The sequence below is a fragment of the Nicotiana sylvestris genome, chromosome 12, assembly GCF_000393655.2.
Source record: "Nicotiana sylvestris chromosome 12, ASM39365v2, whole genome shotgun sequence".
NCBI lineage: Eukaryota > Viridiplantae > Streptophyta > Magnoliopsida > Solanales > Solanaceae > Nicotiana > Nicotiana sylvestris.
The window spans coordinates 97,999,639-98,014,005 of NC_091068.1; the positions used below are offsets into that span (position 1 = coordinate 97,999,639).

The following is a 14,367-nucleotide window of genomic DNA, read 5'->3' on the forward strand; positions in this document are numbered from 1 at the left end:
ATTCAAGTAAAATAATTTAAAGAGGAACTCAAGAAATTTCCAAAGACCTGTCAAGCTGGATGTTAAAATACTATGAGAGTATTAAAGCCAAACAAATACTCAATAGACAAAAAGGACGCAAAGAAAAAAAAACTCTTGGTCATGTGATAAGAATTTTGAAGTGTGCACAAAAAAATGATGAAAGGATATTAAGTTATCATGAAGTTCTGTAAGTTGATGTAAATAAATGTGAAGTACTACACTAAAAAATCATTTACATCACATGTTCTCAAGAGAAATACCTTTAAAAAGATTGTTTATCATCTACTGCATCAAATTTTAAAGATGAATATCCTCAAGAAGGCATAAACTTTTTCTCTCAAGTAAAGAAGAAAAGGAAGAGAGGATTCAAATCCAAACTTCAAAGCATGTCTACAAAAAACCGGAAATATTGTGGCGGTTTTATTATGGCCGTTGCAAATAGCCGCCACAATACACAATGTATTACGTCGGTTTTCTGTTCGCCACAATATGTTATTTTAAAATGGCGGGTCCAATTGGAAGCCGACGCACTTGTTCATTTCTTTATGTTTTTAAAACACTTTTTGACTACATTTTTCAGCAAATTTCCTCCCACATTCCCTCCCCCAAATTACAATTCTCTTTCAGATTCCCTCCCACAAATTACACACATACTCTCTCTCTCTCTCTCAACTCCCTCTCTCACGATTTGAAGAAACCCTAAGCTTCACCTCACCTTACGGTTGCAAAAACACAGATTTGCTGAGGATTGTAAGTAGGTTCATTGATGCTTATCTTCTAATTTGCCAGATCTGTAAGTTTTATCTGTTTTCCAATGGTAGAGATTCTCCTTGCGTCGGACAGTCGAAAGTCTTTTTCTGCCTTTGTGAACAATGTTATGTATTACGTTGGTTTGTTTGTTCGTTTGTGAAATATATGCTGGAATTTTTGTCTCTTAATTAAGAGTGTGTGTGTGTGTGTGTGTGTTATTCATATAAGATTTTGTTGTGTTTCCTGATTTTTCGGTATTGCTGATTATGGAATTATATAATTGCATCAAGAGTTGAAGGTGTGCATATGAACTGTTTGATAAAAGTCCTAAGTGATTGGGTAAGTTAGTTTAACATCGTTTCATGGTCAAGTGTTCGATACAAGTTATTGAGCTGAATTACTATGGGGGTGGGGGTGGAGAGCAGGGCTGGGCATTTGGTATTTCTGTTCGATTTTAAAGAACTTCAGTTTTTTTATTGTACATATCGAATTTAGTTCAGTTCAGTTTATTTTTGCTTGTTCTGTTTGGTTCTTCAGTATGAGCCTGATATGCTGGGCTATTTTCTGCTTAAGAATGAGCTATTTTTGGTCATGTTGAGTATGGTCTAGTGTTGAACATGGTTTTCTCAAAAAGTGATGTCTTTTCTTATAGTGTTTATGACAAGGTAGCCAATGAACTTCATTATGTGACAACGCTTTAATGTCGATATTTTGAGGAAATTAATTCTTTCTAGATATTTGTCTTTGTGCTTTGGCAATTGTATTTCACTTGTGCTTTATGATCATGCAATTCCTGAACGGAAAGTGATGATGTTTGCATTCTAAATCTTTCTAACACTTTGTTCATATTGATAAGGTTATATGAAGAGTGCTGACAGATATAGGAAGGATTGGCAAGTCGAAAGGAGTTTTAATTGCTAATTTAAGTCACAGAGTATAAAACTTGACTAGGGTGCTGTTCAAGTTGATGTTACAGTCTGCTTGTTTCCTAGATGTCAAGTTCGACTACTTGTTTAGTTAGATCGCACATTATATGGCCATAGAGCAACAGTCAAACACCGTCATCCTACAATATCTTTTCCCATATAAATAATTTTATGCTTGTACATCTCCACCCTCCTTTGTCACATAGTTAAAAGAAGAATCTTCTTAAGGACTAAGGGAAAAAATATTAGTAGAGCTCAGGATGAGGATTGCCCACAAATCCCATGATATTATGTCTTCTGAGAACGAGGGGTATGGTCTGGTTTGTCAATCTGGTTGCTTTAATAGCAATATTAATTTTGCGTCCATCACAAGATTTAGCTGCATGATGTAAAGTAACAGGTAAAAACATGTATCAGCTTTGATTATCAGTAACTTCTCAGTATAACTGCTAAGCATTTATATTAACTGTTCAAAAATATTGCAGTTACAGTGAGTGAAGTCGAAGCATTGTATGAGTTATTCAAAAGAATAAGCAGCTGCATAATTGATGATGGCCTCATTCATAAGGTATATCTCTACTGCTTGCAAAGAGAAATGCACATATCTGTACGTGTTTTGGATTCTTCAATGTATAATTGATATAGTACCTATCTAGTTTTAAAATCTGTTATGGCTACCTATTCTAATTCATGCAATGTCATCATCAGGAAGAGTTTCAGCTAGCGCTCTTCAGGAACCAAAAAAAGAGGAATCTGTTTGCAGATAGGGTATGTTTTCTCAGCCAACTTTCATTAAAATGGTCCCTGCCTGTGGATGAATTTTCATAAAATTTTATGCATTGCTTATTAACAGTTTAACACATTAACTCATATGCTGGAAATCAACTGTTTTTCTTGCATTTGTTTGGGCTGCTTTTGTCGATTTCTCTGTTCTCTCTGCCCATCTGAGGCTGTTTATCTCTTCACTGACTTTCTTCTAAAATTATGCAGATATTTGATCTTTTTGATATTAAGCGCAATGGAGTAATTGAGTTTGAAGAATTTCTCCGATCACTGGGTATCTTCCACCCTAATGCACCAGTAGCTGATAAAATGGCATGTGGGAAATTAACTTTGGTGGCTTTTATACTATCCATATGGTGCCTTTCACTTAGTTCTCATTTTTTCACTTTTAGTCTTCTAATGAAATGCATTATACATGCCTCTTTGTTGACATTGATCCCTCTAGCTTAATATCTTCTGCTATTAAGTTATGTATGCAAAATTAATATTGCTATTTTTCTTTCGTGTAGCAGAAAATTGAAGGATATAGAACACCCTGCTCATGTTTGAGGATATGACATGGGTGCAATTTTAACTGTAGTGTTCAACTAAAACTTTAACGCGACTTAGTCTTAGTTGATATCTCGGAGGAGTTGGCTAGCTTATTTCCACGGGTATAAGTACTAATCTTTTCTTGTTTGCTTTTCTGTCAGAGCTTGAAATAAGACATTATTCATACGGTGGTTTCCAGTTGGATCATACTTTGAAAATACTCTCGTCTTAGGGATGTAAGACTTTTTATAATTGTCCAAAATTAAATCTATACACACACAGGTAATATATATACTCTTGACTCTGTGAGCTCTTCGTATGATTGTTAAGGAGAACTAATGTTGAAGGATCTGATAGTGCATCAGTTAACTGATTTTATATACTTTTAGAAGCTGCATGGCATATACTGATAGAGGAGATGAACGATTATGTTCCTCTTTCTCTCTTTCTTGCAAGGTACGATAATGGGTGGGTGATAGATTGAGGCGTGGGGTGAGGGGAGGGATCAAAGTAATATACATATTGTAGTCATAACAGGAAGCGTGTCTCCTTCTCTTTCAGAGATTGTCATTCTGTTATAGATAGATCATGGAGTGAACTATATATTCATCACTTGCTTTCTGAAGCTATTTGACTTCTATTTTCCTTTTCTTATTGATGACAATGTTTTAGTCATTGTGATCTCTCAATATTTTTTCTGTAATAGTTATTGATTGTCTCTTTCTTTTTCTTCTTTTTTGTTGCAGGCACCAGATTTAGGAAATGGTGCTCCGTTACCAACTGGTCCAGGAATATCTTTGGAAGAAAGTAACAGTGCTGATTCAGCGAGTGCCGATTAGTAATCATGTTAGGATTAGCTATGACTCTCTTGAGTATTGTTATGTTGAATTACTCTTTGAAACTTCAATACAACGATAATGTAATTTTGGAGTATTTGTATTTTAATTTGTTTGATAAATATTTTGCTTATTTAGTCCTTTATATTGTGTTGCAATTAATATGAGATGCTATGTAAGTTTGAAGGCATAGGGTGCCGTAAGATGTAAATGTAGAATGGAACAATTGTTAAAATTATTTATGGCTGGAAATAATTGCATTTCTAGCTGTTTAATTGCGATAATAAAATTTAATATAAATTCAGTTTCAGATTTGCAATTATGGCGGTTTTTAACTGCCATATTAAACAACACAACAAGCCTTTATTAAACAATGTAAATGCGGCGATTTTCAGCTACATGTTGTGGCGGTTCTTTGAAAACCGCCGTAATACATTTTTGGCGATCGAAATTATGGCGTTTTCCGAAACCGCCATTAAAGAAGAGTATGGCGCCGTTATACGTAAAAATAACCGCCATAAATACAGAATTTTTTTGTAGCTCTGGGGAGAACGATACCATGAATAGCATTTTCATGGACATTTCTGTTGACCTTTACTTTTCAAGATAGAGTTTTTGTGGCTTCTTTGTGTCTTGGGATTCTTTTTGCTCTAACAGCATTATTGAATGCACCTAGAGCCCGTTTGGCTTAGCTGATTTAGAGTAGCTGATAAGTATTAGGTGATGAAAAACACTTTTAAGTGCTGAAACTGATTTAAAAAATAAGCAGCTACGTGTTTGAATAAAGTGCTGAAATTAATAATATGCTGCTGAAGAACTGTGCATACGAAGAGTTTTGTTTTAAAAAAAAGTATTTTAGGGATAGAATAGAAAATATTTTGATTAAACTTAAAGTGCTTATAAGCTGAAATTTGATAAGTTGGGGGAGATCAACTTATGACTTTTGGCTTATTTTTGGCTTATAAGCACTTAACTTATAAGCACTTTTAATTTTACCAAACGTGTAGATAACCCAAAAAATGCTTATAAACCAATTTGACCAGCTTATAAGCTTTGCCAAACACCCTCTTAGTTTACTCCACACGTATCTCAACTAGGTTGGGTTTTCTTGATGACTTGGCCACAATTCCCTTGAATTGTGCCGCCTTAATACATGACTCTAAGAATCATTATTTGAAAGGCATGGACTGCCACGTAATCTCCTTGTTGGAAAATTTTAAACTTTATCCAATAATCAATTAGGTGATATTCCGCTATCCGGTAATTAATTAATTATTCGTATAATTAAGAATTATCTCAACTTACTTAAAATTTTACTTATTTTTAATACACTTTATACAACGTAATATTACGGTCATGTGGTATCATATAAAATAAATTCATACACTATTATTTCATTAAAATATCCGTGTAAAAATACATACATTTTCTCAACTTATAATTTTCTTAATCTCATATAAAGAGTACAAATTTTTGTACACTTAATTCTTAAAATGGTAAAAAATAACCTTCTTTTCTTGTGAGAAAATAATTTCTATCTTTACAATAAAGAAAATCTCATAAACTTTCTTATATTATATATAATTTAAAGCATTTTCGAAAGTAGTAATATTAATATAAAATTATATTTTTCAAACCATTATTTTTTTTAAAAAAGAGTTCAACTCAAAATACCATATCAAATTATATATATAACGATATCAAGGTTGTTAAACTTACAAGTTGTAACAGTTGTTATGCCTATGACCACATCGGGATTTAACTGCATATCTTCCCTATATGCTGGATTGTTGATTGAGCGGAGTACTTTAAGAAAATAGTGAGTACCAAGGTGATTTTATTTGTGCTTTCATGATTTTATCATATTACTATTTTGTACTTGTTGGAGTAATGAATTGTACAAGTGATTAGCGAGTATCATTTGTAATTATTGCTTCTATTACCTCACCAAGGTTAGTTATGATCCTTGTTGAGTACATGGGGTCAGTTGTACTCATACTATACTTTTGCACCTTGTGTGCAGATATTGGAGCTGAGATGTTGTGGATAACAGGAGCTGGCATTGAAGATGTACTTGCTTTTTGGATATAACTACCACTTGTCCTTCATAGTTTTAGATTTGTAATATGTTATGTACATTCCAAACAGATATTGTATTTATTTCATACCAGCTCATAAAACTAAGTCTTAGTGGTTCACGACTTGTATTACCAGTTCTTGGGTTATTGTATAGAAATTCATATATTTTCATTTGTGGACCACTTTTTTTTATCAGAATTGTGTTGAATGTTAATTAACTTACCTAGCAGTTTAGGTTAGGTGCCATCACGATTTGATTGATTTTGGGGTCGTGACAAGTGGGAATTGGGTCGTGACACCTGTATTTCATATTTCATATTTTCTTCTCGAAAAGTAGGTTTTCCTCCTTGTTGTGAGCGCGTGATTTTTGTCTCACACGAATTATTCCAAAAGAATTCCCAAAATTAGGTCTTTTCTTTAATTATGTGTTATTTTTAGGAATTATTATGTTATTGTCCTGATTGTTTGCATATGTTTGTGTACATGTTTAATGCATTAAAAATACAAAAAATATAGTATCTGCATTTAGGATTTAATTTTACATTTTTTAGATTAATTAAGTGAATTGTTGTTTTACGAAAATGGAAAAATTCAAAAATAACGTATTTTGCATTTTTAGTGTTTAATGTCAAAATTTCGTGATTTTCTTTTTTGATTTGGTAAATAATATTTGGGATAATTATTATTTAGAATTAATTAGTATTTTAGATAGGATGATTTGGTTTTATAATTTAATTTAGGATTTTAGTTTTAATTTTTCGAAAAAAAAAGAGAAAAGAAAAGAAAAAGAATTAAAGAGAAGGAAATCAAATTTGGGCCAAATTCAATTTAATTTAAGAGGACCAAATCAAATACACCTGAAACCCACCCCAGTCCAGCCCAAACCCATCCCAACCTGGTCCAGCCCCGTTGCTACCTAAACGACGTCGTTAGGATAAGTTTTGATTAGGACCGTCGATCTCCTTTAATCGAACGGTCCCGAGCTTCACCCGTTACCCGACCCGACTCATCTTACCCAACCCGGTCCGCCCCAGTTGCTACACCAAACGACCCCGTTTCATTAAAGGATCAATCATGGCCGTTGGATTCTCATCATCCAACGACCCTAATCTAATTACCCCTTTAATATACCCAAAACCCCTTACCCCTATCAGAACCCCCCCTCCTTCGCCTCTCTTCAGAGACCAACCGACACACCACCGTCTTCCGCCCGCCGGAAATCGCCCATGGCGGCGGACGGTGGCCAATCAGCCCCAAAAATACACCCCAGAACCGCCCCGAGCCCCTCTTTCCAAATCCATGACTCGTTTCCCTCGAATCACCCTAGTACTTCTCGAATCTTCAATCGAAGCAGTCCGGTCCCAAAATCCCCGAACCCTACCTCACCCAATCGACTCCAAATTCACACCGTAGAACCCCCTCACTCCCCTCTTCCCTAATCCATAACCAGTTTCTTTCGAATGGGGCCCAATCTGCTCGAATCTTAAATCCAAGAGCCAAACCTGAACTCAAGACTGATGATAATTTTAGAACCGAGTTCGTCACAAAATAGTGTTACTCACTTATTTTGACAAAGAACAAGTGACTAACATTATTTGGCGATGGAATCGGAAAGTCAGGGTACCAAGCTTTTCCAGTTTTATCGGTAAGTTCTTGCATGTTTCTGTGTTTGTTTGGTTAATTTTATTCTAATGGTCATTTCCCTTTTCTCATTTTCTTTGGTCAATTTCAATTGAAATTCGATCAGTACTCTGGTATAAATTATTTCTGTTCACTGTTTGTTTCTTTAGATTGGTTTTTTGGATTTATTTCGTATCATTGGGATATCAGTAGACTTTGAAATTGTATTTTGTTTAATCACTTAGTCAGAATAATTAGGATTAGTTCAATAGTTTGGTTTAACTTCTTGTTTAATTATGTTGATAAGAACTGATTAATATAAGTATAATTCAAGTGTTTACCTACTTAAGAAGCTTCTAATAGTGGTAGGGTTGAGATTGCAATAGCTGTTTAAATTAAGAAAGCACTAAGCTAGTGGGTAGTTAAAAATAAAAAGGTGAATTGATAATGGATGATACACTAAAATGAATGCCTATAAAAAGGCTGAACTTGAGAGGTGTAAAAGGAGGGACAGGAGAGATTCTGACACAGAATACAGAGAGATATAGAGTAAAAGATAGAGAAGAGAGAGTCAAAAGAGTTCATAGATAAGAACATTCTGAAAAATACTGAATTTTTTTTACTGTTACATTGATTCATCTGAAGTTACTCACTGTTTTCTTGGTTAAAAATCTGGGTTGTTCTTGCTGTTTAGTTACTGCTGAACTTCATCCCCCTGTTTCCTTTATTTCTAGGTACTATATTTTGAGCTCTATTAAATATGTGCAGTCAGGTTTGATGAATTAAATGCAAGAGTGAGATTCAGAATATGACTCCAACTAGTGTTGTACTTCGTTTATTTGACACTGCGTTGTAGTTCATTTCATTTCTTAGTTAGTTTCTGTGTGATTTAAGGACTATTTATCATTTGTTGTAGTGAAGATTTATTTGAGCCATGAAAGGCATGTTTGTGTTTAAATTCTGCTAGAAATAATAGGTATTTGATCTTAAAACTATTCAAGTCAACTATGGATCAGCTGAATCCATGTGATTCTGTTAAGTTACAAACTATCCGAGGCATCAGTTGTTTGTTTTCTTGTCTAAATTTTTTATTTGAATCACGATTTGCTATGATATCCATGCTAAAACTACTAGTAAGCTCATACTGATACATTTATGATAGGCTTGTGAATGCATTTAGTGTGAGGTAAATTCGATTCTTTTAATGTTTATCAGATTAGTTTATAGAAGTGCTATTGGGTTTAGTTCTAAGTCTCTCCTGGCTGTTTAGTTGTTCGTTCTTTTTGAAGCAATTAACTTTGGAGGCTAAGTAGACGAATAGATGTATGTCTCATGGAGTTTAACTGATTCACATAGGGCCAGCTTTGGGTTAATTATTAAATGAGCATTCGTGGTTGTTTTGAGTTGAGTCTGGACCATTGTAAGTCAATTTTGGGTCCTTCAATATTGAGTTTGGATACTATTTGTGCTGCTGAAAGAATTCGACCTTGAATCCCTATTTATTTTTTTGTCAATACATAATAGTTGTCAAATTGGGCCTTCTTTTGGGCCTAATTCAGGCCACTTAGAAATCATTAGGCCAGTAGCACTTATAACTTGACTTGGGCTCCCTTTGAGCCCAGATTTGAGATGAAAATAGGACTCACATCAATACTATAAATCATTCTGATATTATGCATTTTTATTAGGCATTCTCTCGAATTTGGCTTAAATCGTTTGTTGCTCTCAAATGGACGAAAGTCGGCATGTTCATTTGTATCCCATTACCCGTGTTAATTTGGAGTTGGCTATAATTACTCAAGCTCACATGACTTAGGCCAGTAATTTTAAGTCATGACTTAGCTCTTACTTGACGCAAAGCTTAATTTACCATCTGCGTCCTATCTTTACAATTGACGGTGTTGATGTAAATAAATTTGTGTTGAAGGAGTGTCATATCTTCATTTTCGGTGTGTTAGTTCTAAAAGTTAGAATTGTTTCTTCATGCTAAGAGAAGTTTATTTCTTTTTGGAATAATAACGCGTCGAGATTTTTTTTTCGTATAATCTTTACTTATGCTAATTTGTGATGCTTGGGTATTTGAGTTTGGCTATTAGTGAGGTTAATGCTAAAAGAATCTTGCTGCAATTCGTAGGTTGTTTAATTAAGCACAAATAATTTATGGCCTTCGTATTAATTTCTTATGACTTAGATATAAAATAACAAATGATCATAGATTGCTTTAGGCACGTTCAATGTATTATTGTGATTATGTACATGTTCGCGTGACATAATTATGGTTTTCAAAATAAATCGGAGTACGCATTCGCGCAACTTCGGCCAAATTTTTAAATAATAATAGAGCATCATTAATCGTGGACGAAATAATTATATAGTATCCCTAAGTCATAAATTGGTTAAAATTTTTTATCATTCTTGTGCATAGACCATAAACTAATAAATTTTCTTTATAAGATTGTAGTAAGTTTCTTTTAAAGAAATGCGTTTACAATTCTTTATCACTTAATCCATAAAAGTTGAAAATTTTCAAGTGTTAATTTAGTAGGAATTTTTTTTTTTAAAAAGGAAAAGAACAAAAAATAGCGTTGGATAAGGTATTTGGAATTATCAAGTTCACTAAGAAGTTTCTTTTGGGGCTTAATAATTCCATATCTATCCTAACCTTAATTCAAACATAGGAAACAAATAACTCACAAACCGCTAGTATACTTTTAAGCGTATTTAAATAAATTATTGTGATTATATACACGTTCGCGTGACATAATTACGATTTTTTATTTTATTTTATAAAAAAAAAACAAAATCGGAATATGAGTTCGCGCAACTTCGACTAAGTTTTCTTAATAATAACAAAATATTACTAATTGTGGACACGTTCGCATGACATGATTTTTAACGCGCCAAACAAATGGGTACACATACGCGTGATCCATTTTAAGATAATTTTCTTAGTTAAAAACGGTCAAAAAGTTAAAATTGCACATAGGTTCAAAATATTTTAAATCAGATAATTAGGCCATTTATGATAGTTGAGCGACCGTGCTAGAACCACGGATCCCGGGAATGCCTAACACCTTCTCCCGGGTTAACAGAATTCCTTACCCGGATTTCTGGTTCGCGAACTGTATTACAGAGTCAACCGTTCCTCGATTCGGGATTTTAAATCGGTGACTTGGGACACCATAAATCTCCCAAGTGGCGACTCTGAATTTAATATAAATAATCTTGTTTCAATTGTCCTTTAATTGGAAAAACTCTCTTATACACTCCTTCCCGGGTGTAGGAAAAAGGAGGTGTGACAGCTCTGGCGACTCTGCTGGGGAATGAACCCAGAATCTCTAATTCAGGGTTCAAGAATTTGAACTTAGGATAATTATATTTGGCTTTATTTTTTTATCTAGTTTTATTCACATGTTTGCGCTCTATGTGTGAAATGTTGCTTTTTACCGCTTTGATATTATCTGAACTGTATATATAAACTGTTACGAAACCCTTCTTCTTTTTGAGTCTTCTGAATTTATGGTGCACACGTGCGCGTGGCCCACCTTTCTGTTAGAAGTCATACCAAATAAAACAAAGTTGGGCCAAGTAACTAGGTCGGGTAGACTTTCGTGCTCCCTGTACGTCGCCCCCACTTCGGCTCAAGCTGTCCGCTTGGGTAAGCCAGGTCTAGAACAGTATACCCCAGGTTTTACACTTAGAATAACTCAGCTTCATGCCGGATCCCTAGTAGGAACGTTTGTTTGCATCATGTGCATTTGACTTCGGAGACTCAACACAGGGGTTGGGTCTGTCTAGGACAGGTGTACCCGAAATGAAAAGACCATCCTGATGCATCTTACTTGCTACTTGTGCATTCATTTGTTTCGGATTTGCATGTTGACCAGCTTATAGGAAAAATTTAGAAAAGGAAAATCAATGTGAGAACCGAGAAAGAAAATTGGCTATTTTTCGAAAAAAATATATATAATTTCCAAAATATTTTGAAATTCTGTCGAAATTTTGAAAAAAGGGAAATGATGTGTTTCTTTTACAAATATTTTTATTATTACGAACTACGTAAGTTTGATTCTCGCCGGATGTGAGATACGTAGGCAACCCACATCGGGCCCAACTATTTAAAAAAAATAAAAAATAAAAAAAGAAATAGATAATAAATAAATAAAAATATTGGTAATAAATGTCATTGTGTTGTCATAAGTAAGGCGATGTCATTCTTGTCCAAAATATGCGGTATGTCCCCAAAAGGGCGCTGGAAGGCTGTTTTTGCAAGAACAGCCACCTTTGGTCGTTTTTTTTTTCGAAAAAAAAAAATTGTCGGTTAGCAGACATAGCCTTTAAATCTTCTTCATCGAAGTGTTTTTTTATATATGTGAAATTTTTTAGAAATATTGATGATTTTTTCAAAATGAGTCTTGATTTTGGTTTTTAAAATTAAAATCACTCACAGGTACAAAATGAGCACCATCCAAAACCTATCGTTCACAGATGTAGATGAGTTTCTATTTCGACTTCAGATGTGGTGGTATGAATTAAGAGGAGATGGTCAGAAATGGGTCATTAAATATTTGGGAGCTCTCACAGATATTATGAAAGTTAAACCACACGATGATTTGATCACGACACTAGTGACTTTTTGGGACCCTATTCACAATGTCTTTCGCTTCTCTGATTTCGAGCTTACTCCCACATTAGAAGAAATAGCTGGATATTCCGGTTTTGACGGAAATTTGAGAAACCAGAATCTTATATTCCCAAAGGCTCCCTCTGTACACCGATTCTTTGGTCTTCTGAATATCAGTAATCAAATCAGAAAAAGCAACATTGTCAAAGGGTGTTGTTCTTTCAATTTCCTATATTCAAGATTCGGAAAGCCGGATGGATTTGAAATTCATAAAAGGGCCTTACTAATAAACAAAATAAGGACACCTGGCAGATTCACCGTCGCTTCGCTTTCATGGTGGCTTTTCTGGGAGTCATGGTCTTCCCAAACAAAGAGCGGACGATTGATATTTGCATAGCCAGAGTCGTACAAGTCCTCACTACCAAAGAACATCACACTCTTGCCCCGATCATTCTCTCAGACATTTATCGGGCGTTGACTTTGTGTAAGTCCGGGGCAAAATTCTTCGAAGGGTGCAATATTTTGTTGCAAATGTGGTTGACTGAACATCTCCGACATCATCCCAAGTTCATGCAGTATGGTCCGATCAAGGACAATTTCATTGAGAGTTATGAAGAAAGAATAAAAGATTATAAATCTCCAGAAGGGTGGAAGCCTGGATATCCCACTTAAGATCTTTAATGGCAAGTCAAATTGAGTGGACTTTGGGATGGCTCCCGGTAAGAGAGGTGATACACATGTCAACATTAAAGAGTTATTTGCTGTTGTTGGGTTTAAGAAGTGTCCAGTCGTATGCGCCACAGAGAGTTCTAAGACAGCTAGGGAGATACCAAGTGGTGCCTGATGATGAAGATTTGAGTGTGCAAGTGATTGAGCTACACCCCGAAGCCACACTCCCTGAGGCTTTAATCCAACAGATTTGGAATGGTTGTCGATACTTGAAAAATGATACCCAAGTCCCAGATCCTGCGAAAGGTGAGATAAATCCGGGTTATGCTAGGTGGTTTGAGAAAAGATCCCGTGTGGATGATGCACCAGAACCCGATCCCAGAAGGCCCATAAAAAGACCGCATGTTCAAGCCTTTGATGACAAAATCCAAGAACAGTTGGCTTGGGGTGAAAAGGAAAAGGGGTACAAAGCAACTAATCATCTTAGAAGAAAGCCTGAGGAACCTCAATTTGGAGAAAGACTTACAAGCAAAAGAATCAGAAGGTGAAAAGAAGAGTCTGATTTGCGAGAATAAAGCTCTCCGCGCTCAGTTTCAACATATGAAGAAAGCCTCTGAAGCACCAGTGAGAAGTTGGAAAGATCAGAAAATCATTTCCAATCTGATGGAAAGGATGCAAGATTATGACTCCATTTTGTCAAGAACGAAAAAGGCGTTAGATAAAGCTAAGGAAAAAATCATACAGTTGAATGAGGAGGCCAAATCTAGTAAAAAACACCAAGTAATGAGATTTGAAGAAGAAATGGCTCAATTCGAGAAAGAGAAGGATCATTGGGTACGTTCAAAGGCTCAGCTCCATGCACAATTGGAAGAAATGAGAAGGTACAACAGAGAACATCAACATGCAGATATTGATAGGGAGATAGCACAGGCAAGACTCGAGCAGGCCAGACTTCGAGCTCAATTGGAGTTAGCTTTAGATCGCAAGGGTCACATAAGAGATATAGCCACCACTCGCCAACAGCAATTGCAAAAACCAAGACCAAAATCTCCAAGATTTCAGAGCACAAATCCATGATTTGGCCGTTTATACTTCTCAAAGTTATGTGAACTGCCAGGGGATGGATTATGAAAGGTTCTTGGAGCATGCGCCTACTTTTGCCCGTCATCTTATAGTAGAGTTAGAGAGGATGTACCGTACATTAGGGTGTCAGCCTGGTCAAGCTCCGCCGTGAGCAGATGTTCCACTGATTGAAAGAAAAAGATTGTGGAGTGAAGCATAGTCATAGTTGTTGAAACTTTTCATATAATAGTCATATTTTAGTTCGAGTACATGTCGAGTCTTTTAAACCATTTTCTTAAAGTGTTGTCCAAATGTAATGTCATTTCTGTCTTTGTACTATTTCGTTTGTTAAAATAAATAAAAATTTAATAATTGTTTCCACCAGAACTACGCTCGGTTTGATTCATGCAGGGTCATGATACGTAGGCAATCTTCATAAGATTCGACCACAACCAAAAGAAAAGAA

At 35.2% G+C, this 14,367-nt stretch overlaps 1 long non-coding RNA gene across 9 annotated transcripts; it reads left to right on the forward strand.

Annotated features, from left to right (window-relative positions):
* The first annotated feature begins 392 nt into the window (after positions 1–392).
* LOC104228213 (uncharacterized) lies at positions 393–3,992 on the forward strand. 9 transcript variants are annotated; one of them, XR_011404459.1, is made up of 5 exons: positions 393–2,265; positions 2,406–2,465; positions 2,688–2,836; positions 2,990–3,133; positions 3,758–3,865. It is a non-coding gene; the product is annotated as an uncharacterized lncRNA (long non-coding RNA). The 9 variants fall into 9 exon arrangements; XR_011404460.1 differs by having other exon boundaries at positions 410–2,097; positions 2,183–2,265; positions 2,990–3,992; XR_711289.2 differs by having other exon boundaries at positions 409–2,265; positions 2,990–3,992.
* The last annotated feature ends 10,375 nt before the right edge of the window (positions 3,993–14,367 follow it).